At 44.8% G+C, this 20,483-nt stretch overlaps 1 long non-coding RNA gene across 1 annotated transcript in view; it reads left to right on the top strand.

The window, feature by feature from the left end:
• Window positions 1-20,209, top strand: part of LOC137543914 (uncharacterized) — a 30,084-nt gene extending 9,875 nt beyond the window's left edge. The window contains exons 2-3 of the long non-coding RNA XR_011025659.1: window positions 19,820-19,935; window positions 20,037-20,209. This is a non-coding gene — a long non-coding RNA (uncharacterized lncRNA). The remainder of the gene's footprint in view (window positions 1-19,819; window positions 19,936-20,036) is intronic.
• The last annotated feature ends 274 nt before the right edge of the window (window positions 20,210-20,483 follow it).

The following is a 20,483-nucleotide window of genomic DNA, read 5'->3' as shown; positions in this document are numbered from 1 at the left end:
GTATGCGGCTTGCGTCCTCTTAAGAGCTTGGGTCTAACAGCTTTGCTGATAAGCACACATCAAATGAGATTTTTATCTTCACTATTGCCTTTTTGGCTTCCGTCTAAACTGTTTAACACAGGAGAATAGAGGTTTAAATTAGCTTCTGCAGCCTGACAGTTACTCTTTAAGCTTTCATCCAATCTTCTTCTGAAATTGGTCCTGAGTGTCTTTCCCACCTTCCCCACAAGTGAATAGGTGATTACTAAAAAAAAATAAAATAAAAAAAAAAATCTATACATGAATAGCTAATAGCAGCTAGATGTAAATCCTTTGCGCCGTTACCTTTAGGAGAATAACCTGAAAATAGGGGTGTCAACCAAACACTTCTCTTTTGAGATTCATGTCTGAATTGGATATATATTGAGAAGGTGGTCAGTTCACAGGGCCGTGACATGAAACACTTTGGAGTGCTGTAGCCCAATAGCAGTCCATACACTCAGTAAAAAAAAAAAAAAAAAGTGGACATGCACGTCCAATGCAAAGAGTTATTGTTTTATTTCCACAAGTATAAAAAGTTATAGGCTACAGTATCGTGCATAAGGAGGAGAGTAGTACAAATGAGATGGGGGTCTACAGCTGTTTCACGCCATATGTCTTTGGCGCTTCATCAGGACATCTGAGCAATTGTACAACATCCCCTTTTATACATGCTTTTATCATCAAGGCCAATCATCAAACCATTACCTGCTAATTGTATGTTAATTGTATACAGCCGTGCAAATGACCATCCCCCAGCTGAGAATGTGACATCCAGACTCCGCACAGTACACCATGGTCCAGCAGGAAACCACAAATGAACCGCACGCCGCACTGACAAAATGCCCCGGGGTGCCAAAAGACATTAGACAGGCTTAATTCCGCTACCGCAGCGCGTAAGCCGGGATACCGGCACCGGATAAGTCTCATTGTCCACGTTCTTGGTATAATACGCGCCACTTCCTGTATTAAGCGGAAGCGTCACCATAAACTCATTGGAGCGCGTCCCGCACCGCAAAATGGACACTAAGCGGGTCCTGTCCTGCGCATCGGCATAATATACATCGCTGCCAGTTGAACAGGAAGTGACTATAAACCTGCGGTTGGTGCCAAAGGGGGTTATGCCTGGTTGTCCAGGTAAGAGTCTGTTTAGTCAAGGTAGTTCTACAAAGATCCAAAGGTAGTGTCCATGTTTCAGCAGCCATCTATAATTCACTTCACTCCCATCACCTCACATTTGGGGCAAAAGGACATGTTTCCAAGGGACAACTATATATGCTGCATCCCTTTTCCCAACACCCCAAGGAAGGTAATGGTACCGTATATATTCGCATATAAGCTGAGTTTTTGGGCCCAGAAAAGTGACCCAAAAGTGGGGGTCTCGGCTTATACGCGAGTCAGGATGCTAAAGTGTCTCCCCTCACTCTGGTATCTGCCTCCTCTGCTGGGAGCAGTACATGTGAAAAAGTGTGTTTTCCCCCCTGCAGTGTCTGCCTTCTCTCCGTCTGGAGCGGATTTCTCCCTGAATCTCCCCTCTGTGATTTGCAGAGCTTTCCGCAGTGGAGCTTTCCGCATTTACTTGTCCAGTCCTGAGCCCCCGTAATGGTGTAGAGGAGTGCGAGTACCAGCGTCACGTGTCCGGGGCCCCGTAATGCTGTCTGTGGGTAGAGGATAGCTTAGTGTCAGCATCACATGTCCAGGGATTACCTTCTTCACTGACTATCTCACTGTGTCTCATATGACGCCATTTAGTGGCGTCTTGAGACACAGGGAAGAAGGTAATCCCCGGATATGTGATGCAGATACTCAGCTCTCCTCTACCCGCAGACAGCATTATAGGGCCCCGGACATGTGACGCTGGTACTCAGCACTCCTATACCCGCTGACACCATTAGGGGGGCTCACCTCAGCCTGGACTGGAATTTATTATTATTTTTATTTATTGTATTTATAAAGCGCCAACATATTACGCAGCGCTAGACATTAACAGTTTAGGTTACTGACAATATTTAGCGGTGACATACAGAAAAATGACAATACCTGACTACAAGAAAGACCAGATCATGCAGCACAGTATGAGTACAAGGTAATGCTTAGTCACTGCAGGGGAGCATGGAGATTAGGCAAGCTAGGTTCACTCAGATGCATAGCATGGGTTCACAGTAATGGAGGTGCATGATCAGGTAGGACACAAAAGGAGGAGGACCCTGCCCAAAGGCTTACAATCTAGAGGGAGAGGTAGGGACACGAAAGGTAGGGGACCAGAGTTCAGCTGTCGATTTAGAGCACTTGTAAGGGGTAGTAGGCCCGAGTGAAAAGGTGAGTTTTGAGGGCCTTCTTGAAGATGTTGGAGGGGGCTGCCCTAATTGGTTGGAAGTAGGGAGTTCCATAGTGTTGGAGCAGCTCTTGAGAAGTCCTGGAGGCGTGCATGGGACTGGGTGATGCGGGGTGTGGTTAGGTGACGTTCATTGGAAGAGCGGAGTGAGTGGCTAGCTGTGTACCTCTGAGTAAGATCGGAAATGTAGGTTGGACAGGTTTTGTGGACAGATTTGTAGGTCAGACACAGTACCTTGAATCTGATTCTGGACTGGATAGGAAGCCAGTGGAGGGATTCAAGGAGGGGATCCGCCGTGGTGGAGCGATTGGTGCAGTGGATAATTCTGGCTGCCGCATTCATGATGGACTGCAGTGGGGCTCTTTCGGGTCATAGGGAGACCGGACAAAAGGGCATTGCAGTAGTCAAGGCGGGAAATTATGAGGGCATGGATGAGGAGTTTGGTGGCAGAGGTCAGGAAAGGGCGAATATTACAGATGTTACGAAGTCCAGGGTGACACCCAGACAGCGGGCTTGAGAGGTAGGGCAAAAGGTAGTGTGGTTAACAGTGACATGCACATCTGGGAGGTTCATGGATGGCCGGGGTGGGAAGATCATAAATTCCGTTTTGTCTAGATTTAGTTTCAGGAACCTAGCGGACATCCAGGAGGAGATGGCTGATAGAAAGGAGAAGACCTTGTCCATGGTAGTGGTGGATATGTCAGGGGTGTGAAGGTAGTTCTGGGTGTCATCTGCATACAGATGATAGTTAAAACCCATGGAGGAGATGACCTTGCCAATGGAGGATGTGTATAGGGTGAACAGTAGGGGACCAAGGACCGAGCCTTGGGGGGACTCCCACAGATAGGTGGTTGGGGGTGGACGAGGACTCATTGAAGGCAGTCATGAAGGAGCGGTTGGAGAGGTAGGATGAAAGCCAGGTCAGGGCGAAATCGTGAATGCCCATGGACTGGAGGAATAGGGGATGATGTACTGTGTCAAAAGCTGCTGAAAGGTCAAGGAGGAGGAGAATGGAGTAATTACCTTCAGCTTTAGCTAAGGCAAGGTCATTGACCACTTTGGTGAGAGCAGTTTCGGTTGAGTGGGCAGGCCGAAATCCAGATTGCAGTAGGTCTAGCAGTGAGTTGGCATTGAGGTACTGGGTCAGGCGTTTGTGAACCAGACGCTCAAGGAGTTTTGAGGCAAAAGGGAGGAGGGAGATAGGACGGTAGTTGGAGGGTAGCGAGGGGTCGAGGGAGGGTTTCTTGAGCAGGAGTAGTACAGTAGCCTGCTTGAAGTCTGAGAGGAAGGTGCCTGTGGATAATGAGAGGTTGAACAGGGTAGTGAGGACTGGGGCCAATTCCGTGAAGTTAGGCTGGAGTAAATCAGAAGGGATGGGGTCAAGGGGGGGGGGTAGTGGTATGGGAAGTCTGCAGTAGGTGGTTGACTTCCTCGGTGGTAGTGGGAGTGAAGGATGTGAGGGGAGGATAGGGTGGAGGAGGAGCTGGTTGGGAGGGGATGGGAGGTGAAGATTGGAGATTAGCTATTTCCTGAGGGATGGAGACAATTTTGTTGGTGAAGTGGGTGGATAAATCTGTGGCAGAGAGGGAGGAAACGGAGGGTGGGTGGGTTGGGTTTAAGCAGAGAGTTGAAAGTGGCAAAACAGACACTGGGGGTTGGAAGCTTGTGCTCCGATGAGCTTGGTAAAGTATTCCTGCTTCGCATGAGTAAGGGCAGTGTGGAACTGCAGCAGGTTAGTCTTGTACTATAGGAAATCCTGGTTAAGTCTAGTTTTCTTTCCTCCATTTCCTTTCAGTGGTGCGTTTTCCTCTGGAGGTTGCGAGTATGGGTAGTGCGCGAGGGCTGGGGGTTAGGGGGTCGGTTGCAGCGAAATATTGGTGGAGCAGCTTTCTCTAGGGCTGAGGAGAGAGTTTGGCGATACTGAGCTGCAGCAAGATTAGGACAGTGGAATGGTAAGTGAACGCTCCACTGCGGAAAGCTCTGCAAATCACGGGGGTGGGGGGCAGAGATTCGGGGAGGAAACTATTATTTTCATGTACCGTTCCAGCAAGGAGGGGCAAGTACACAGAGGTGGTGCAGCGGCCGTACATTAAAAATTATTGGCATAATACCGGTAAGTGCAGCAATCCTGCACTCGTGTTCTGCTTTTCAAAGAGCCACAGAGGTATCACATTGAAAATCATTTTGATACCTATTGTTTTAAATAGCAAGGAAGGCACCATTGCTGTTCTATATCAGTCTGCTGTAACAAATCTGTTATTGTGACAAGTTTGTTGGACCTGCTTTTCTATGCGTAACAGGTCACTTCTAAACACTCTGATCACAATGTGGGAAGGGGGATGCCTAATATTGTTGGGCACACCTGACTGTGGGGAATGGGGCTGCCTAGTATTGGGGTCACATCTGGCTATTCATATGGGGGGGGGGGGAGGGTTGGTTCTGCCTATGCATTGCTAGATTTATGGCTACATTAACTATGATTAAACCGTTAAAGCCTAAAACTAGTAACATCAGAACTAGAGGTGGTGGAACCAAGTATTTGGACTCTACTGTGGGGTATTCTATCTGACAGCAGCATTATGTCATTATACAATATATTGCATTTAGAGTGATTGTTTCATATGCAGTAGGGATCATGTTGAAATATTTGCTTGTTTCTTAAATGGTTTTATTTTTTATTGATTCTTTAATATTGTGATTATTATTATACTTAATGTTGAATAAAGATTTTTGTTAAACTTTTTTTAAAATTTTGCTGTGGGAGGTGCTATTTTTTAAGGGCTTTCTTCTTCTACCATAGCATTGCTCTTGGTTTGAGCCCTAGCACACACAGTTATTTGGTTGAGGTGTTGCAGACACTTTCCAGAAACTAATGCCATGGTAGGCAGAGAAACCGTTTGCTTCTAAATGGTATATAAACAGAAATTCTTAGCCGAATCACACAAAGAATAGGATGGTAAAATGTTCTTGTGGGAAAAATAGACTGAGACTCCAGCAGGCTGCGCTAGGCGTTTCGGGGGGGGCACTTTAGCGGCCCATTGTGGCGGCGATCTGACACATGTAGCTAGCAAAGTGCTAGCTACATGTTCTGAAAAAAAAAAAGTAAGTGAAAAGACCCCCCAGGGGCTGAGCAATCCTCCTTGGTGTACATGGACGAGCTGAGCCCGTCCATACTGCCAAGGTGGTTAAGCAACATGTAAGCAACTCTGCTTACAGCAGAGGAGAAGGTGAGCTGATAGCCAGGTGCTCACCAAAACTAGCCGGGTGGAGCACTCGGCTAAAAGAGCCTGGAGAGAACACTGACATCTCTGGGTTCTGTGTCAGGGATGTCAGATGGCTTAGGTAACCTATGAGCTCTGCTGATGGCAAGTTCAATTTCAGTCACTGAGGGTAGTACTGCTTTATTAAGAGCCATAAAGTATTTTTTTTTCAGTTCTTCTGTAACGATCTGCTCTGGTATACATCTAGAATTCGAAATCGATTTTAATCGCCAAGCACGGCTCATTCCCGGAATTGGGTTTGGCACATTACAATTGCTCAGAGTAGAAATGGGAAGTATAGGTTACAGAACAGACAAAGACAGGGGTGCAAGTCAATAACACAATGATTACAAATAATAAAACCAGTAATGCTCATTTAAAATAAGAATTAAATTACAGGGCACAGTTCAGTGTTACACTGGATAGTTCAATTGGTCCGACAGCCGCAGCTGTGGGGGTGGGGTGTAAGGTGAGGGGATGGGTGTCTGAGATGGGAAGGCCTAAAGGGAGTTCAAGAGGCTGACAAGAGGGGAAAATTAGTTACTATGCTTAGAAGTTTTGGTGTAGATTGTCCAAAATCTAAGGGCCTGAAGGGAGCCGGTTGAAAAAGCGGTGACCAGTGTGTGGGGGATCCCCAACAATCCTCAGTGCTCTAGAGCGTAGTCTGGAGTTGTGGAGGAGGTCGAGTGAGGGGAGAGGTCTTCCGACGATCTAAACTTTAAGTTGTTACGCAGACCTTGATTTTCCAAGTCAGCTGTTTTTTGTTTTTGAGCCAGGATATATCTTCTGCATGCACATCTGTAACATCAGTCATATTATTGTTGTTTTGTCAATTCAGGGATTCTTTGCTCTGTTAGATCCACTCTGTTTCCTAATCCTGCAATCTCTTGCAGCAGCTTAGCAGTCATATTGGGGGTTTCAGACAGGAGAGATCCTTTCAAAGAAAGTAATATGTATTTGAAATGGGCATAAGATACAGCCTGCTCAGGGGCTGGAAACATTTGAATAGAGAGATTCATGGGGGATGGAAATAAGCCCAGTATGTCACTGGGGCTTACCTGCTCCTCTGTGGGGCTTGTCGTTCTTGAGCACGCTTTTAGAGGGCTCCTGGAGGATGGGGAACCATCAGGTGAGGAGGAAAAGTCCAGTGGGGGAGGCTTGCTTGAAGCTGCGGTCTGCGCCTGGCGTCTGTCTTGCTCTCTTTGGGATGGCGCCACTGCGTTAGTTTTGCCTAACTTATTTTTGGAAGTTTTCTAAAGAGCAGTTGGACCTTTCTAGAGAAGTCAGTTTGCCTTGTGAAACATTGAGGCCCCCTTTTTTTACGCTTCTTTGAAGCGTCCTGCTCCAGCTGCATTTTCCCCATAAGTGCCGGGCATCTGTGAGTGAGTTTGGCTGTGTTTTTTGCGGCTTAATCTTGGAGCAATGTGCTCACATGTCCACCCTTGATGCACAGAAGCCACGTCCCCAAGTATGCAGGTTTTTTGTTTTTTTCTTCATCATAAGCCAATTTCATTTTTAATTAAGAACATTACATAAGCAAGAATTTAGAATGCAAGTACAATAGAACGTTTAAGTCAACAAGCTTCATACACGTATTAACAGTTAAAGTAATTCCTAAAATCTAAGCCAATAATGCTATACAGAAAGCCAATGTATAAATGACACATTTCACTGTCATTCACAACACCTTTAAGACTGACAATAACTTATGGTAATCCTACTCTAATTCCCTCAAAGGAGCTACGTGAGAAATTTGCTTTCTACTCGACAGTGTCCTCTATTCTGTCTCTCATTTAGTCCACAGCACCTAAGACTTATTCAACTCCTGTAAATAGTTGCAAGAACAACCTAACACCCTGTAATGACTTCAAAAGCATTAGTGAGGAAGAGATCTCAGACATCCTCCGCCAGACAGCCTGCGACCTGGACCAACTAAGCATATACTGAATTGCCCTGACCTATTTGGTCCAGCATTTCACAAAATAGTAAATTGCTCTCTGCAAGCATGGAGGTTTCCTACCTCTCTAAAAGAAGGAATCCTCAAGCACCTTCTTAAATAAAAAAAAAACCTTCCATGGATCCAGATGCAATGAGCAACGACAGACCTGTCTCCAACCTCCCCTTCTGCAACCTGAAGCCAGGCTCTCAGCAAACAACATCCTGGACCCTCTACAATCTGGCTTTAAGAAACACCACAGCCATAAAACAGCCCTCATCCAAGACTGCAACAATTTGCTCATGGCAAGGGACAGAGGGGAATGCTCAGCGGATCTCTCAGCGGCTTTTGATACAGTTGACCATGAAATCCTGCTCAACAGATTGCAGGAGTACTGTGGCATCAATACCACAAGAATCAATCCTATCCCCTCTGCTGTTTGCAATCTACATGTTACCACTCGGTACAATTATCCAACAACATGGCCTGACATACCACTTCTATGCCGATGATGCGCAGCTATACCTGTCCTTCAAACCTGGTGGAACAGACCATACTCCAAAAATTCTTGTTTAGCTGAGCTACAGGCGAGGATGAATGAAAACTGGTTGAAACTGCTGACAAAACTGAGGTCCTTGTTGTCCAAAGCCATCACTTGCCATCAAAACAGCTCTATCCTAAATCAACACCAATCAGGATTGGGAATTCAGACATAAACCACTCCAACCTTGTGTGCAGCCTTGGTGTGCTAATCGATGGGGAATTGAGTTTCAGAAACCAAATTTCGTCCGTGGTCAAATCTTCCTATTTTTATCTGAAGAACATTGCAAAAATTAAACATCTGGTTCCCCAGAAGATCTTCCAACCCTAGTTCACGCCTTCATCACATCACGGCTGGACTACTGGAATTCTTTATGCAGGCCTCCCCAAAAAAGACCTGCTCCGCCTGCAGTTAGTGCAGAATGCTGCTGCAGGATTGCTAACAAACCAGCCTCGCCACTGTCTCATTACACAGATTCTTCACTCACTGCACTGACTACCAGTAGAATGGAGCATACTCTTCAAGATTGGGCTGCTGACATTCAAATCACTGCACAGTTTGGGCCCTGGATACATGAAGGACTTGCTGAAGCTGCACTACACCTCTCACAACATCAGATCAACGGGCACTATAAACTTGTTCACTCCCAGTGTGCACCTCAAAACCTTTGGAGACAGAACTTTCTGTCATGCTCTTTGAAATTCACTACCATACCCAGTAAAGACTGTCCCATCCCTGGAGTTTTTCAAATCCAGACTGAAAAGCCACCTGTTTAGCCTGGCATTTCCAGACTTATAGAATTCTTCCTCTGTACCACGAGTTATGAATCATCCAATTATTGGTCTTGAGCCATGCTTAAGCGCTTTGAGTCCTACGGGAGAAAATTGCTTTACAAATGCATTACAAATGTTAGTTGTTGTTGTTGTTCTACATCTTTCTCTAAAGGCAAGAGAGCGGTATGAAGCAGAAAGTGAAGAAATGTCTCATAGTTTGTCTGAATTGTGAATGAAAACGCTAGAATGGATACCTGATATTAGGAAGATTGGCAGTAATGTAGAACAATCAAACACTTTCAAGATTTTTCAAGATTTAAGAAGGCATATGAAAAGTATAGGGGACTCTCTGAAAAATATTCTTCCTTTCTATCGCATGTTGGTACAGAACAAGCATCAATAGTTGAATGACTTTACCACTGCTGGTGTTACAGTTAAATGGCAAAGGATAGCAAATTTGAATGAAACTACCTGTACCTCTATTTCTTCTGGACACTCCAAGAATATGTCTGAGTCAATACAATCAACCTCCCACAGATCGCTATCTACAAGGTCATTCAAATCGCTACAGTCACTCTCTGAGGTCATCATTGAGCATTCAGTTAGTCAAAACCTGTGAGGAAGCAGAGGCAGCGAAAATACAAGCTTATTGTATTGAACAAAAATCAACTCTAAAGCCCAATCTACATGATATGATTCTTCGATTCGATTACGATTCTATTTACGATCCGATTAAATCCGACATGTCTGATCGGGATTCGATTCAAATCGATTTGCCATTGCAAAACAATGGCAAATCGAATTGAATCAAATCCCATCAGACGTGTCGGATTTAATCGGATCGTAAATAGAATTGTAATCGAATCGCACAAAGAATCGTATCGTGCAGATGGTGCTTTAAAGCCGAAGCTACATGCAAACAAGCAGAATCTGCTCACAAACAGGCAGAAGCCACACGCTTACAGACAGAAGACTTTCACAGGCAAGCAGAAGCTGCATGTGTACAGGCTGAAACAGAGGCCCAATTAGAACTTCTGCAAAAGAAAAAAAGAGCTCTAGCAAGGTTAAATGTCTTGGAACAAGCTGTGGAAGAGGAAGAAGGAATATATCATCCTTGCCTAAAGTCTGCTGCTGATCATGTTAAATGAACTTTGCAATTTTTGTTCTGAATCAGAACAATGGATATACTCTCCTTCCTACAGCTGAAGACTCTGCATCTACCTGTTCAGCAAGTAAGCAGGCAGACTGCATAACATTAAGACATGAAGATCAGTTTAACACTATACCTTTGAAGGATTCTTCTTTGCTGACCAGCACTACAAAGCAAGAGCACAACACTATGTACCGTGTCAGTCCTTAGTAAGAAGAGATCACAAAGATATCTCGCAACCAATTGGGGCAAATCCCATAAATCCCATAGCACAGCCTTCTTCAAGCTCCCATGCTCCACACACCACAGAGATCAAACCCTCGCCTGGATTAAATGCATCTGCATTTCCATTCTCTCCATCTACACTGGAACAGCACAAGCCACAAGTCTTCAGTGGTGACACAGTTCTACGTGCAGAAACCAAAACAGAGAAGTATGAAATGGTAGAAGTTGGCAAGTACATGATTCGCCGAGAACTTCTCAATACTGGGCCAACAAAATTTGATGATCAACCAGAAAACTACAGAGGGTTTGCGAGCTACATTCAAGTCTATAATCCAGAACTTGGAGATTGAACCCATGGGAGAACTTGACCTACTTAACAAATGGTTGGGGCCACAGTCCTCAGGACAAGTTAAGACTGAAATCTGTTCATTGTAATGATCCAGTAACATGTCTTAAAATCGTTTGGGAGAGATTAGAGCAAGTTTATGATTGGTATGAGGTTATTGAGATTGCTTTATTCAAGAGACTTAAAACTTCTTAAAACTTTTTAACAAGGACAACAAGTTTGAAGAATTAAGCGACATTCTTCTTGAAGTAGAAAGAGCCAAAGCAGACCCATACCTTCCAGGTCTTGTCTACTTGGATACAGCTCATGGTGTAAACCCAATTGTACATAAATTGCCAACGAATGTTCAGAGTGAATGGGCAAAGAAAGTATCTGAATATAAATATAAAGTATCCTTTCCACCTTTTTTCTTTTTTTCTCCACATTCATCAGAGACATAGCCTGTAAAGAATGACCCAAGCTTTTTATTTTTGGATGCTACAGTTCTTCCTTTAACATCTTCAAAGGACGATACTCAAAGCAAGTTTAAGAATTTGCGAAGTCCTATCTCTGTTAAGAAGACTGAAATCTTCTCAGGTTCTCAAGACTCTGGTGTCAAACCACAGCAAGTCAAGGATGATGATCCTAGGTATCAATGTCTTATACATAACATAACATACCACACCCTCTTGGAAAATGTTGTGTTTAAACAAATGCCCTTTGAAGAGTGCAAGTCTTTCCTCAGAGAAAAGTTCCTGTCAAATGTTTTGACTGCAACAGTGACAAACGCATAACTGCCTATCCTGGTTCTCCCAAAGAAGTGCTTCAAACTGCTCAAGCCTCAAAGGCCACATCAAGTTATGGCGAGGATAGTACTGAGGAAAAGGCTGCATCTGTGTCCACAGAAAGTATGTGGTGAAGGATTCTACAGGATGTCATGCAGCAAAATCTATCTGGTCAAAGTTTATCCAGAGGGACATCCACAGAGTGCAGTAAAGATGTATTCCATCCTTGACAACCAGAGCAATCGTTAACTGTCAAGTCCAGAATTCTTTAATTTGTTCAATATTCACGTAGAAACCTTTCCCTACACTTTGCAGACTTGTTTGTTTCTAGTAAAGGTTTCTGGGAGAAGAGCACATGGTTTTGTGGTAGCTATTGAATATGGAAAAACAGAATTTCCACTTCCGACACTTATTGAATGTGACTAGTTGCCATATGAAGCACATAGCCAGCTACATCCCAGCTCTTGATGATGACGCAAAGATTCTTCTTCTTTTAGGCAGAGACCTTCCAAGAGTCCATAAGGTGCGTCAGCATTGCAATGGCCCAAATGATGCCCCTTATGCACAAAGATTAGACCTTGGATGAGTTATTATAGGAGACTCTTGCTTAAATAGATTTCAAGAGTCCAATGATGTGATTTGATGCAAAGCCAGCATAGAGGAAATAGGATGCACCTTTCACTCATACAAACACCCCTTCCAAGTGAAGGAAAGAGTCAGTTTGAAGACTTCATGCATTGCACAAGAGCAACTCAGTCACAAGATCAGTTCTCTGCAAGACTTTGATGACACTGTGTTCCAAATAAGTTGTGATGACAATAAGACAACTCCTTCCATTGAGGATAGAAAGTTCATTAAATTAATGAATAAAGATTTCTTCAAAGATTAAACTATCAGATGGGATGCACCACTAACAGCTGATTTTCATCCAAAGTGGATAAGATGGAAAGGTTCGCAAGGTGGAAATGAAGACAGCCAGAAATGGTATTGTAAAGATTTTTAGACCCATCAGTCGTACTCCTGCCTTCAAGTGAAGAGGTCTTCTCTACCCGATCTAAGGAAGCAGCCTGATATGCCTTTGAGACTTAAGAGTTGCATCCTCTTCTCCAGTTGCAGAAGACTCATCAGGGATCTGCATTCAAGAATTTGTTTTATATTTGTTCTCTCCTAGTGTTGCAGATTAAGAGAAGTCTTAAATCAAATGTATAGTTTTTAATGTTTGTTTAATTTGTATATATATAGTGGTATCTACCAATACCAGGCGGGGAGTGTGCGGTCACAACAGGCTCTTTATGTTATTTAAAGTGGGCCCAAATTAAAATACAATATTTCAGAAATAAAATCTATTTTCTAACTTATAGTAAATAGCAGCCTTTTTTTCAGCTGCATGATGACAAATATAAAATATTTTACATTTATTGGAGGAACCCCTCCCTTGCTTTCATATTGCCGGGACAGAATCCGGCAGTACTAATCAAAATTGTGGCAGTGGCAAACAACAAATGCAGAGCATACACCCCCCAACAAACAAAAAAAAAACATTTTCACTATTTTCCAAAATACATATTAAATTTTATTGTATCAAGTTTTAGATCATAAAATATATTTAAAAATACATGGGATGGCCACCCCGTCACACTCCAACCACCCGGACCACCATTCACACCAGCAGACATATGCCGGCATCTAACTTTAGATCTAATGCTACTACAGTGTCCAGAACTTAGTATCCAAAATATGCATCTAATCTTAAGCTTTAAAGGTGATGCAATCTGGATTTCAGCCAAGAGGTTGATCCTCTAGAAAAAAGCATAGCCAGAACAGGATTCCATAAGCAGTCCAGCAATTCAGAAAAAAAAACTTGATTCAAATGCAAAAACAGCAGATGGTTCAGACTCTGTATAACAGCATGCCAAGCACAGATGTAACAGGTATCGCAGATTTCAGCCAGCACAATGATGCCTCACCCGAGCTCGCCCAGGAGCGATCAAGAGGTGATACCCATGTTACATACTGAAGCTGTAGGGTTAGTATAGAGGCACCTTACCCTATTTAGGAATTCACCCCTTATACCAAATTTTTGTAAGACTAGTCTAAGATAACTCCAGTCCACCCTGTCGAATGCCTTCTCCACATCCAGTGAGAGGAGTAGAGAAGGCGCCCGACAGTGCTTCATCCTGGCAACCAAACCAATGATCCTGCGGACGTTATCTGTAGTCTGTCTGCCTGAGACAAAGCTTGTCTGGTCCGGATGGATGACACTGGGCAACAAAGGATTTAATCTGTTAGCCAAGATTTTAGAAAAGATCTTAACGTCAACATTGATGAGGGAAATCTGTCTATAGTTAGTGACATCGGCTGGGTCTTTGCGGGTTTAGGTATGACTACTATAGATGCTCTGGACATGTCAGGTGGAAAATCCTCTTCACCCTTCAAAATGTTGTTATTAAAGGATGTCAACTCAGGAGCTAATAATTGTGTGAAGGCTTTGTAGTATAAAGCAGTGTATCCATCTGGGCCAGGAGCCTTAGATTACTTAAGGTTTTTGATAACAGATAAGACCTCTTTGACTGTGATGGGAGAATTTTTAACAGGAGGCTATTGTTAGCAGCTAGCTTAGGGATAGGAATGTCATTAAGATATTTCTGTATATTTGCTATTGGGGTGCGGAGTTTGTCCGTGGTGGAGCCGTCGTATAGGCTGGCTTAATATTTCTGGAATTACTGCACTATAGAGGATGGTCATGGGTCAGATCGCCTGAGCTTTTAAGGGTTTAACCGATTACTCAACTTCCTAGCTAACATAGTGTCTGGTTTATCACCTTTTTCGTAGAATTTTCGAGAGGTCAGGCATATGGCTCTATCTACCTTCTGGAAAAAGAGATTTGAGCTCAGTCCTTACTGCAGTTGGCTGTGGGAGAGACACTGAGGGCGTCCCTTTTGCATGCTGGAGCTCCATGCGCCTGATTTCGTTTTTCAGCTCTGTTATCCTGGCTATTGCCATTTTACGTTTAGTAGAGGAAATTTTGATCAACTCACCCCTGATAGTGGCTTTGTGGGCTGCCCACCTGATTCCCTGAGAAGTGTCCCCCTCTCGGTTAATACTAAAGAAAGAGGTGATTTCAGAGGCCACTTTTAGTTTGGTCTCTTGATCCACCAGAAGGGTTTGTGCGCCATGTACTTTTAGGTCTAGGGGTTCGAGCAGGAGAATTGCACAATCACAGAGGCATGGTCAGACCATGAAATCTCAGAATGATCTGCTTTAATCACCTCAGATAGGAGGGTCGCATCCATGAGAACGAAATCTATGCGTGAATGTGTCATGCGGGTGGGAGTAGATGTGCCCCCTCTCCCCAAGGTGAAACGCTCTCCAGACGTCCCAGGTGCCCGTATCAGACAATTTAAGGAAGCATTTGGGAGAGGCCCGAAAACGTCCCTGGCCACCATCCAATGGGGCATTAAAATCTCCGGCCAGTATGTTTGCTCGGTCTATGGGTTAAAATTTTGGAGGTTAGTTTAGAGAGAAAGGGGCGAAGCCCTTAAAAAGGGGCATAAACAGCTACTTAAGTGAGCACCAAGCTATTTGAATCTCCAACTAGAATCAAATAACGACCCTCAGGGTCTCAGAGAGTTTTATGCACAATAAAGTTAAGTCTCTTGTGGAGAATCACGGCCACACCACATTTCTTCTGGAGGCAGAAGCATAGTAAGCCTGGGGATAATGTTTATGCCAGTATTTAGGATCCTTTTTGTGAACATGGAGTGTCTCCTGTAAGAAGATATCAGCTTTGGCGTTCTTATAATACTGGCATGCAAGCCGTCTCGTTTGAGGAGCGTTCAGGCCTTTCACATCATGGGTGGCAATGGTCATGGGGGCAGAGAGATCCAGGGAAGGAGGGAGAGGGATCACAGGAGAAGATGCGGGGGGGGGGGGGGGGGGAGGATCATATCAGGAGTTATAGATGATGTGGCCATGATTCTCCTAGAGAATCGGAGCAGATGAAAACACATGTACTGACCCACAAACCCCGAAAAGCATACATAGTCGGTCCTACATATTCAAAACTACGGTGATCCGACAAAGAAGATAAATAAGAACAAACATTGGGACATAATGGCATCATACTTGGTGGCGGGGGGGGGGGGGGGGGGGGGGTGGGGGAGAACCACCAATAACTGGAACATCAATTTGCTGAAAACAATTAATCTTAACCGTTAGAAAAGGAAAAAACTATGAAAATAACAAGAGGAAGAGGGACGCTCATACGAGTGACCCGAGTAAACCTTGCAGAGCTGTAGTCAGGGCCCACAGATGAGTTCGGGGCTGTAGCACCCAAAGAAGTGCCAAGGTAGGAAGATGGATCACAGTTCGCTACATGCATACACTGATCAGTGGCGTAAGGCATCCAGGTTATCAGTAGAATTTTAGCATAGTTAAAGTGGTAGATCATGAGTTGGAACCCTAGGAAGCAGGGATAGCAGGACTGCTTGAGGGGACATCAGGTTGATCACTGTCAGAAGAATTCCGAGCAGGGGACCTTAGACCATAAAAGTTTTGGCAGGGAGAGTCTCTGGGACTGGCTGCTGCAGCAGCGTGAGAAGTTTTGTCGTGACTCTTGCCCAGCTTTTGCAGGACTTCAGGGATGAAGCTGGGGGTCAGAGATTGTAATTTGACGGTCATTATGTGGGGTGATAAGTTTGAAAGGGAAACCCCACCTATATTCGATACCATGTTTGATGAGAATGGTGGTTAAACGAATCGTCGGGCAAAAAAAAAAAAGTGTTTCACTTACCTGGAGCTTCTACCAGCCCCATGCAGCATCCTGTCCCCCTCGTAGTCACTCACTGCTGCTCTGGTCCCCCTCTGTCAGCTAGTTTAGTTTTTGCCGACCTCGGGGTCGGCGGGCTGCATTGCGTACATTTTTACGCATTCCCGCTGGTGCAGGGAATATTAACACATACATTTCTACGCGTTAGTGGTTTAACGCGTACATTTTTACGCAATTGAACCACTCATGCATAAAAAACGTATATGTTAATGTTCCTGTATCAGCGGGAATGCGTAAAAAATGTACGTAATTCGGCCCGCCGACCCCGAGGTCGGCAAAAACTAAACTAGCTGACAGAGGGGGACCAGATCAGCAGTGAGTGACTACGAGGGGACAGGATGGCCGCATGGGGCTGGTAGAAGGCCCCCAGGTAAGTGAAACTTTTTTTTTTTTTTGCCTGATAACTCCTTTAACCTCCCTGGCTGTAAGCTCGAGCACGGGCTATGCCACGCAGGAGGATTTCTCAGGCCCTGCTGGGCCGATTTGCATGGGTTTTTTTTTGTTTTTTTTTTTGCAACACGCAGCTAGCACTTTGCTAGCTGCGTGTGCATTCTGATCGCCGCCGATTAGCCGCCGCCGCTCGCCGCGCCGGGCCCCCCACCCCAGACCCTGTGCGCTGCCTGGCCAATCAGTGCCAGGCAGCGCTGAGGGGTAGATCGGGACTCCCAATGACATCACGACGTCGGTGACGTCATGCCGCCCGTCGCCATGGCGACGGGGGAAGCCCTCCAGGAAATCCCGTTCTTTGAACAGGATTTCCTGATCGGAGATTGCCGGAGGCGATCGAAGAGAGCGGGGGGATGCAGCTGCACAGCAGCTATCATGTAGCGAGCCCTGGGCTCGCTACATGATTTAAAAAAAAAATAAAAAAAATAAACTGCCTCTGCTGCCCCCTGGCGGTTTTTAATAGACCGCCAGGGGGGTTAAAGGCTTAAGTTCCCAGTGGCTTATTCAAGGTGATAGGAGGGAGATCCAGATAGATCAAGATCTTGTGATCCTGGAAATCCACATGTGGAAGGTTGCGAGAGGCTACCAGAATAGCCTCTTTGGTGCTGAAGTAGTGAAGTTTAGTGATCTTTAGGTGGGGGTCTCAGGGCCCTGTGTGCCTGGGTCCATCTTCAGCTCTGACTCCGGAAGGTCAGGGGTAAGATGACGGAACAGCGCCAGCAAAAAGTTCTGAACGTCAGTGATTGTTTCAGGGACCCCACGAATTCTGAGGTTGCTCCTCCTTTCCCTATTCTTCTGGTTTTCCTGGGCCTCAAACAGGGTGACTATGTCTGAGCGCATCTCCTGGATGTCTGAATCCACCTGTTTGCAATAGGCCTTGACCCCCTCCAAACCCTCCTCGATCTGATTAACGCGCTCCCCAAGAGCTGACAGCTCTTCGTTGATTTCTTTAACAGTTTCTATTTTAGATGTATGATGAGCCGTTCTAAGCTTAAGAATAGTGTCTGCAAGTCTGCTTTGGTAGCTCTCTGTGTTTGAGTTCTTACCGGCTTGTAGGCCGCTCTCGCCGGAGGTCTGGGCACCATCTTGGAGGATGCCCCCTTCTGCTTGTTAGACAAGAGCTCTGGGATTCCTGGGTCTGTGGTAGCTTGTTTTTTCTTCGGGTCCTTTTCCGGGGTGTTACAAAAGACTTGTAGAATAGGAACTACTGCAGGGAAGGGAGAGGAGTAGGGTCCAGGCGTGATGTAAGTGGCTAAGTTTATCAGAGCTACTCCGCCATGCATCTGCCCTGCAGGAAGGTTAGGCGCTGCACCGGTGAAGTCAATTTTAATGAGGTATGTCAAAAATGAACCCGATAAGCAAATTGTCAGTATGTGTTAGGCCCGGTTGACATCTGCATTTGCCAGCGGAACTGGCTGTACTGTTCCGTGGTTCATTCCTCTGAACAGACAAAAAAATTGCTGCAGGCCCTAATTTTCCAGACCGTTATGCTCAACGGAATGGAAACAGAAGGTTTTGCAGCTACATAGTAACAAATAGAAAACTGACAGGTTTACAGCACACTGGCTGTTTAAAACTGACAGTTTTCTGCTGATCCTGATGGCCGGATCAGTACGACCGGCTCTGCAAAAACGCTAATGTGAACCGGGCCTAAATATCCCAAACTACGTCAATTCCCACAGTTGTTAAGGCATTTGTAAACAAAGTGTTATGGTTATTTTAAGTGTCAACTATTTACAGTATTCAAAACAAGTTGAGTGTACGCACTTAAAGAGGATCTGTAACATAAAAAGATCCCCTGGGGGGTACTCACCTCGGGTGGGGGAAGCCTCCGGATCCTAATGAGGCCTTCCCACGCCGTCCTCCATCCGTCAGGGGTCTCGCTGCAGCCCTCCGTGGAGTCCGGGCAGCGGTGACGTCATTATTTACCTTCCTGGCTCCAGCGCAGGCGCTCTGACGGCTGTCGGCTCCGAACTACACGGAAATACCCGATCGCCGTCGGGTCTGCTCTACTGCGCAGGCGCAAGTTTCCGGCGCCTGCGCAGTAGAGCGGACCCGACTGAGATCGGGTATTTCCGTGTAGTTCGGAACGGAAAGCCTCCACAGCGCACCCCCGCTGAGAGCCAGCAAAGGTAAATATTAAACTAACAGTCGGCCACAGTCGCCGGCTGTTCGGAGGGCTGCGGAGAGACCCCCGTGGGACAGAGGACGGCGTGGGAAGCCTCATTAGGATCCGGAGGCTTCCCCCACCCGAGGTGAGTACCCCCCAGGGGATCTTTTTAATGTTACAGAGTCTCTTTAATCTCAGAAAATCAGAAGCCAGAGGATTTAGGGAGATTCCAAATTAGGCAGCTTTACTGCATCCAATCACTATAAAAAGTAGGAGCTGAAAGCTCCTAGCTCGCACTAGCCTATCAATCTTCAGAGAAAACACACAGGCTAGAAGCTGTCTTACCACATTGTGGTTCTGCTGAAGAAATGAGAGAGAAGGGATAATATGCTTAATATTCTGGTGATTTACTTCAATTTTTCAACATTAGGTTCTGTTAAGATGTTATCAAGAAGTTCTTTTAGAAGCTATTTTTATGCTATTTTCTTTATGAAGATTGCTACAAGTTTTTACACAGCTACCAATGCAGATGAGGACTACTTTTTTGATACTATTCTACATAATTACAACTGGTCTATTCTTCTTTTGAATGTACTTAGAAGATTGATTGCTTGGCTCTAAAGGCCTGATGAGATTGAATACTGTTAGAAGGAAATGCTACTTTGAACTGTTCATATTTTGTATATATGCTGTATGCTAAGCAAATACAATTTTTTTTTATATACAATCACATACTGAGTGCTCTGATTCATTTCAAGGTGTACCGTCAATCTATGATTACTGTTATAGAGGGTTCAGACCTCTACTGAGTTAGCAATCATGCAAAAGGCAAGAACTGTAAAGACTTTTGACAATGAAGTTCCTATACACAGCAGACTGCTTAAGGGCCCTTTCACACCAATATCACCTCATCACAACGTGATGCAACGATATTCCAATGAGGCTTTACACACCGAGTGCAGGGTAGTGCTGCAGGTTCTGATGCAGTAACACATGGTGCTGTCGTTAACCGGGTAACGGTTGTTTGACTACATGAAGATAAGAAATGTGTACTAATGTGTGTGTGTGTATTTTTTTTTTATTTAGAAAACAGACGGAAGACAGAGACACCTCTGGGGTACGATCCACGCACTGCTGTACAGCTTCGCAGTTTAAGCACCGTGCTAAAACGCTTAAAGGAGATAATGGAAGGTAAAAGCCAGGTAATTTTTCTGCTGGGTTTCATCACTAGACACACACAGATGCACACATGCACTTACACACTTACTTGATCATGGATGCCTTGTGCTTTCTTCTTTACCAGGACACTGACTTGAAGCAGTACTGGATGCCTGATAGCCAGTGCAAGGAGTGCTATGACTGCAGTGAAAAGTTCACCACTTTCCGTCGTAGGCATCATTGTCGATTATGTGGACAGATCTTCTGCAGCCGTTGTTGCAACCAAGAGATTCCTGGGAAATTCATGGGTTATACAGGTTAGCTAAAGTTGGCTGTATGATTTTACTGGTGTTTCTTATTTATTTTTCAACAGTATATTCTGGTATTATACATAGTGCTGCCGATAATTATTCATACCCCTGGCAAATTTTGACTTGGTTACTTTTATTCAACCAGCAAGTCATTTTTTGATGGGAAATGACATAGGTGTCTCACAAATAAGAGGCGTTATTGTGGGAAAAAATGTTTTTCTCTGCTTTCATTTACATTTGATCAAAAAGTGTCCAGTCCAAAAATGTTCATACCCTTCACA

This window comes from Hyperolius riggenbachi, unplaced genomic scaffold (assembly GCF_040937935.1).
Source record: "Hyperolius riggenbachi isolate aHypRig1 unplaced genomic scaffold, aHypRig1.pri scaffold_411, whole genome shotgun sequence".
Classification (NCBI taxonomy): domain Eukaryota; kingdom Metazoa; phylum Chordata; class Amphibia; order Anura; family Hyperoliidae; genus Hyperolius; species Hyperolius riggenbachi.
Note: the sequence above shows the minus strand (reverse complement) of the source record. Positions and strands in the feature narration are given on the sequence as shown.